This window comes from Neophocaena asiaeorientalis, unplaced genomic scaffold, assembly GCF_003031525.2.
Source record: "Neophocaena asiaeorientalis asiaeorientalis breed wild unplaced genomic scaffold, Neophocaena_asiaeorientalis_V1.1 scaffold348, whole genome shotgun sequence".
NCBI classification, from domain to species: Eukaryota; Metazoa; Chordata; class Mammalia; order Artiodactyla; family Phocoenidae; genus Neophocaena; species Neophocaena asiaeorientalis.
Genome location: NW_020172672.1, coordinates 1 through 7,739, shown reverse-complemented (window position 1 = coordinate 7,739; position 7,739 = coordinate 1). Strand labels below are relative to the sequence as shown.

The 7,739-nt window shown below is 38.6% G+C and overlaps 1 non-coding gene across 1 annotated transcript; it reads right to left on the bottom strand.

Moving 5' to 3' along the window:
* Positions 1 to 1,621: 1,621 nt before the first annotated feature.
* Positions 1,622 to 1,728, bottom strand: LOC112396120 (U6 spliceosomal RNA). Its single transcript, XR_003002501.1, has one exon. It is a non-coding gene; the product is annotated as a U6 spliceosomal RNA (small nuclear RNA).
* Positions 1,729 to 7,739: the final 6,011 nt, after the last annotated feature.

Sequence of the window (7,739 nt, the reverse complement as noted above, 5' to 3'; positions counted from 1 at the left end):
TTGTGGCCTCTCCCGTTGCGGAGCACAGGCTCCAGACACGCAGGCCCAGCGGCCATGGCCCACAGGCCCAGCCGCTCCACGGCATGTGGGATCCTCCCGGGCCGGGGCACGAACCCGTGTCCCCTGCATCGGCAGGCGGACTCCCAACCACTGCGCCACCAGGGAAGCCCTATGATCAACTTTTAAAAGAAGTTTAGGTTTTCAAACCGTTAATGGTAAGAACGAGAACAGTTGTTCTCCTTCTACCCACATATATTTATTTTTCTCTCCTATAACAATCAAAATAGTATTAGGGATTAAAAAGCTATCATTTGATTTAATGTTTTATTTTTAATAAGACACTTCCCAGCAGAGACTGAATCAACATTAAGAGAATCAAAACAAATAAGAGGGCTTTCCTGGTGGTGCAGTGATTAAGAATCTGCCTGCCAATGCAGGGGACACGGGTTCAAGCCCTAGGCCAGGAAGCTCCCACATGCCGCGGAGCAACTAAGCCCGTGCACCACAACTACTGAGCCTGCGCTCTAGAGGCCATGAGCCACAACTACTGAGCCCACGTGCCACAGCTACTGAAACCCGCCGTACTGAGCCTGTGCTCCGCAACGAGATAAGCCACCACAATGAGAAGCCCTTGCACCACAACGAAGAGTAGCCCCTGCTTGTGGCAACTAGAGAAAGCCCATGCACAGCAATGAAGACCCAACGTAGCCAAATAAATAATCTTTTTTAAAAAATCAATTATACTTAAAAAAACAAAAGAAATACCTAACTTTTAATATCCTCTATTTTAAATTATTTTAGTTGTATTGGAAGACAGTTAAAACCTTTAAACTACAGCTGTCATGTGTTTACATAGACTCAAATGTTTGGAAAATTTCCTTAAGTCTTAAAAAGTCAATTAAATGCCTACTTTAATTCTTTTTTTTTTTTTTTTCCTACTTTAATTCTTATACTCAATAAAGGAAAACATTCTAACTGCAGTAATTAAAGTTTGTTTTCTTTTAAGACTAAAACTTTGCCTAGGACTTCTAGCTCTTATAAATTATCTGAGAAATAAAGTTACTGGCTAAACAAACTGATGAAAAACAGAAATGATAAAACTAGAAGCTTCCAAAAAGAAAACAAGATTTAGGATGTTAAAGAATTAAGCTTGGAATAAAAAAATTTTTTTAATACAAAGTTGTTTTTTTTAACATCTTTATTGTAGTATAATTGCTTCACAATGTTGTGTTAGTTTCTCCTGTATAACAAAGTGAATCAGCTATATGTATACATATATCCCCATATCCCCTTCCTCTTATGTCTCCCTCCCACCCTCCATATCCCACCCCTCTAGGTGGTCACAAAGCACCGAGCTAATCTCCCTGTGCTACGTGGCTGCTTCCCACTAGCTAGCTATTTTACATTTGGTAGTGTATATATGTCCATGCCACTCTCTCACTTCGCCCCCACTTACCCTTCCCCCTCCCTGTGTCCTCAAGTCCATTCTCTATGTCTGCGTCTTTATTCCTGTCCTGCCCCTAGGTTCTTCAGAACCATTTTTTTTTAGATTCCATATATATGTGTTAGCATACAGTATTTGTTTTTCTGTTTCTGACTTACTTCACTCTGTATGACAGACATAAGTATGGAACATTTCACGAATTTGTGTGTCATCCCTGCACAGGGCCCATGCTAATCTTCTCTGTATTGTTCCAATTTTAGTATATGTGCTGCCGAAGCGAGCACTAATACAAAGTTTTTAAAAGTGTAAAATTAAAACACTAACAACATATCAACATGTATGTACTTGGAAGTTAAGTGGAATTAACTCAATGAACACATTCAAGATAGACAAAGGACATACAATAATATGAACCAAAGAAATAATTTTTGTCTTTAAAAAACACAAGAGAGTATCCTTTGAGCAACCTCTCATATAGCCAAGATTGTATTTCAAATTGTTTATTTGAATTTAATCAAACAGCTGTTAGTACTCCATTAAACTCAAGATCCCATTTCTCTACAATGCTCTCCTTTGATAAGTTAAAAATCATAAAATAGAATATCATCCAATATTATTAAACTTCTAAATAAGGCATTAGAGTAATAGTATATACAGAGCACTAATGTTAAATTCCCACCTTGACGATCACAGCTCTTTGTATAAAATCTTGATTGATGATGTCTCACAGAAGTTCATATATCATATTAAATTAAAGGTATGGAGCTTTCAAATTATGAACAAATCAATTTTAAAGGAGAAGGAAAGGGATGGGGGAGAGATCAAAGTTTAGTTTCCAAGTATCTTTTCACTTTTTATAAAGAATGTTAGAATGTTTTCCCTTTAGGTATTGTAAGAGCTCAAGTAGGCACTTAATTAAATATGCATTTCATAAATTGCATGACTAGAAAAAGTGATACAATCATTCTACAAATATATACTGGACACTTAATCTAAGACACTATTCAATATGGATACTATTCTATATAAGCAGCTCCAAAGGATACATAAAAATAGCTCTGTTTTCAGGGAGCTTCCTAATATAACTAAGGAGCTCAGACATGAACATACAAAAATTTAAGAAACACTGCAAAGCAATAAATGATTAAAGTTCCAATTAAGAAGTTAAGACCATATGTATTACAAAAGAAGATAGAATTGATTGAGGCTAAAACCTGTGTGTAGAATCAATTGGTATCTAAAAATCAAGTGACACAAAAATCTCAGAAAAGAGAGAAAACTTGAGAGCTCAGACATGAAAGAAGAGTAAAGTTTAGAAAGGGAGAGATGAAAGAGAAGGGCATCCACAGCTAGAATAAACAGAGGGTGACAGGGATAGACCAACAGCCAGCACCAAAGAGAAAGGTAGCAGGCGTAGGTTGGAAGCATATGAAAGCGAACTTTGAATATCCTATCAGGAACTTAGACTGAATCATTCAACAAATACTGATTGCTGTAACTATTCTGCGCCACGTACCATCCTAGATGCAAAGGATACAAGTGTGAACAGAACAGCTAAGTTCTCTGCCCTCATAGTGACGATACTCTAGTAGATTTATTCCATAAAAAGGATGGTGCCATGCAATGCTTCTAATCAGAGGATGAGATCAGAGATATACTTTAGGAAAATTATGTAGGCACCTAGACAGAAAAAGAGACAGGCTGACCAATTAACACACTGCAATAATAATCCAAGAGAGAAGTAGCAAGTGATAGTATTCAGTTATGCAAATACATCTTGAGCAGTCTTGGATAAAACACCTCATTTCTCTGCATCTCTGTTCTGACGTGAGAATTGAAGTTTGCCACTCAACCACAACCTTAAGATTCTCAACTGGAAAATTCTACAAACACATCAAGGCACCATGTAATATGTGCAAAGTAACACTAAAATCTAAGAGCTGCAACTTGCTTTCATCTCTAACTTCTTCCTACCAGCTCAACTTTCGAATTATACTTATACTTTATCAGTTTAACGACTATCTGTCTCCAAAAGAACACTCTCTTTCTGAATGAGAATGGACAGTAAGGGACAAGGTTAGACGTGATAGAATTTAGCTGGAGCCTATGAAGATCTATGCTACCTCCCTTTATTTCTCTCTGTGTAACCTGTAGTCCCAAGTAAAGGACAGAGAAGGGGGTACCAAGGTATTTACAAATCTGTTAGAAACAGAAAAACAACAGTAGACAAGGTACTTATTTCATTCCCCATTACACCACAGAAAGCTATCTGTCTCCTACAATTAACTTATTTATACATGCCTTACGGGCAAAGATTATGTTTTATTCATCATTATGATCTCATAGTGCCTAGCACAGAGTTTTGTACACATTGTTGGGAGTGTAATTAAGAAGAGTGACTGACCACCCACTGGAGTAAAAGTTCTGAGCCCCACGTCAGGCTTTAGAACCTGTGGGTCCGGCAATGGGAGGAGAAATTCCTAGAGAATCAGACTTTGAAGGCTAGTGGGATTTGATTTCAGGACTTCGAAAGGACTGGGGTAAACAGAGACTCCACTCCTGGAGGGCACACACAAAGTATTGTACGCATCAGGACTCAGGGGAAGGAGCAGTGACCCCATAGCGACTGAACCAGACCTAACTGCTAGTGTTGGGGGTTCTCCTGCAGAGGTGGGGGGTGGCTGTGTCTCACTGTGAGGACAAGGATACTGGCAGCAGAAGTTCTGGGAAGTACTCCTTGGCGTGAGCCCTCCCAGAATCCGCCATTAGCCCCACAAAACAGCCCAGGGAAGGCTCCAGTGCTGGGTCACCTCAGACCAAACAACCAACAGGGAGGGGACTGAGCCCCACCCATCAGCAGGCAAGCAGAATAAAGTTTTACTGAACTCTTCCCACCAGGGCAACAGCCAACTCTACCCACCACCAGTCTCTCCCATCAGGAAACCTGCACAAGCCTCTTAGATAGCCTCATCTACCAGAGGGCAGACAGCAGAAGAAGAACTACAGTCCTGCAGCCTGTTGAACAAAAACCACATTCATAGAAAGATACACAAAATGAAAAGGCAGAGGGATATGTACCAGAAGAAGGAACAAGAAAAAAACCCCAGAAAAACAACTAAATGAAGCAGAGATAGGCAACCTTCCAGAAAAAGAATTAAGAATAATGATAGCGAAGATGATCCAGGACCTCGGAAAAACAATGGAGGCAAAGATCAAGAAGATGAAAGAAATGTTTAACAAAGACCTAAAAGAATTAAAGAACAAACAAACAGAGATGAACAATACAATGACTGAAATGAAAAGTACACTAGAAGGAATCAATAGCAGAATAACTGAGGCAGAAGAAGGGATAAGTGACTTGGAAGACAGAATGGTGGAATTCACTGCCACAGAACAGAATAAAGAAAAAAGAATGGAAAGAAATGAAGACAGCCTAAGAGACCTCTGGGGCAACATTAAACTCAACAACATTCGCATTATAGGGGTCCCAGAGGGAGAAGAGAGAGAGAAAAGACCTGAGAAAATCTTTGAAGAGGTTATAGTCGAAAACTTCCCTAACATGGGGAGCAAAATAGCCACCCAAGTCCAGGAAGTGCAACGAGTCCCATACAGGATAAACCCAAGGAGAAACACGCTGAGACACATAGTAATCAAATTGGCAAATAATAAAGACAAAGAAAAATTATTGAAAGCAGCAAGGGAAAAATGACAAATAATATACAAGGTAACTCCCATAAGGTTAACAGCTGATTTCTCAGCAGAAACTCGACAAGCCAGAAGGGGGTGCAATGATATACTTAAAGTGATGAAAGGGAAAAACATACAACCACGATTACTCTACCTGGCAAGGATCTCATTCAGAATTGATGGAGAAATCAAGAGCTTTACAGACAAGCAAAAGCTAAGAGAATGCAGCACCACCAAACCAGTTCTACAACAAATGCTAAAGGAACTTCTCTAAGTGGGAAACACAAGAGAAAAAAAGGACCTACGATAACAAACCCAAAATAATTAAGAAAATGGTAATACGAACTTACATATCAATAATTACCTTAAACGTGAATGGATTAAATGCTCCAACCAAAAGACACAGGCTCGCTGAATGGATACAAAAACAAGACCCATATATATGCTGCCTAGAAGAGACCCACTTCAGACCTAGCAACACACACAGACTGAAAGTGAGGGGATAGAAAGAGATATTCCATGCAAATGGAAATCAAAAGAAAGCTGGAGTAGCAATACTCATAACAGATAAAATAGAATTTAAAATAAAGAATGTTACAAGAGAAAAGGAAGGACACTACATAATGATCAACAGATCAATCAAAGCAAAAGATATAACAATTATAAATACATAGGCACCCAACATAGGAGCACCTCAATATATAAGGCAACTGCTAACAGCTATAAAAGAGGAAATCAACAGTGACACAATAATAGTGGGGGGGCTTCCCTGGTGGCACAGTGGTTGAGAGTCCACCTGCCGATGCAGGGGACATGGGTTCGTGTCCCCGTCCGGGAAGATCCCACATGCCGCGGAGCGGTTGGGCCTGTGAACCATGGCCGCTAAGCCTGCGCGTCCGGAGCCTGTGCTCCGCAACGGGAGAGGCCACAACAGTGAGAGGCCCATGTACCGCAAAAAAAAATAAAAATAATAATAGTGGGGGACTTTAACACCTCACTTACACAAATGGACAGATCATCCAAACAGAAAATTAATAAGGAAACACAAGCTTTAAATGACACAATAGACCAGATAGATTTAATTGATATTTATAGGACATTCCATCCAAAAACAGCAGATTATACTTTCTTCTCAAGTGTGCATGGAACATATTCCAGGACAGATCACATCGTGGGTCACAAATCAAGCCTCAGTAAATTTAAGAAAATTGAAATCATATCAAGCATCTCTTCTGACCACAATGCTATGAGATTAGAAATCAGTTACAGGGAAAAAAACGTAAAAAACACAAACACATGGAGGTTAAACAATACGTTACTATATAACCAAGCAATCACTGAAGAAATCAAAGAGGAAATCAAAAAATACGTAGAGAAAAATGACAATGAAAACACGATGATCCAAAACCTATGGGATGCAGCAAAAGCAGTTCTAAGAGGGAAGTTAATAGCTATACAAGCCTACCACAAGAAACAAGAAATATCTCAAATAAACAATCTAACGTTACACCTAAAGGAACTAGAGAAAGAAGAAAAAGCAAAACCCAGAGTTAGCAGAAGGAAAGAAATCATAAAGATCAGAGCAGAAATACATGAAATAGAAACAAAGAAAACAATAGCAAAGATCAATAAAACTAAAAGCTGCTTCTTTGAGAAGATAAGCAAAATTGATAAACCATTAGCCAGACTCATCAAGAAAACGAGGGAGAGGACTCAAATCAATAAAATTAAAAATGAAAAAGGAGAAGTTACAACAGACACCGCAGAAATACAATGCATCCTAAGAGACTACTACAAGCAACTCTATGCTAATAAAATGGACAACCTGGAGAAATGGACAAATTCTTAGAAAGGTATAACCTCCCAACATTGAACAAGGAAGAAACAGAAAATATGAACAGACACATCAAAAGTAATGAAATTGAAACTGTGATTAAAAATCTTCCAATAAACAAAAGTCCAGGACCAGATGGCTTCACAGGTGAATTCTATCAAACATTTAGAGAAGAGCTAACACCCATCCTTCTCAAACTCTTCCAAAAAATTGCAGAGGAAGGAGCACTCCCAAACTCATTCTAAGAGACCATGATCACCCTGATACCAAAACCAGAAAAAGATATTACAAAAAAAGAAAATAAGAGACCAATATCACTGATGAATATAGATGCTAAAATCCTCAACAAAATACTAGCAAACAGAATCCAACAACACATTAATAGGATCATACACCATAATCAAGTGAGATTTATCACAGGGATGCAAGGATTCTTCAATATACACAAATCAATCAATGTGATACACCACATTAACAAATTGAAGAATAAAAACCATATGATCATCTCAACAGATGCAGAAAAAGCTTTTGACAAAATTCAACACCCATTTATGATAAAAACTCTCCAGAAAGTGGGCATAGAGGGAACCTACCTCAACATAATAAAGGCCATATACGACAAACCCACAGCAAACATCATCCTTAATGGTGAAAAACTGAAAGCTTTTCCTCTCAGATCAGGAACAAGACAAGGATGTCCACTTGCACCACTCTTATTTAACATATTTGGAAATCCTAGCCACGGCAATCAGAGAAGAAACAGAAATAAAAGGA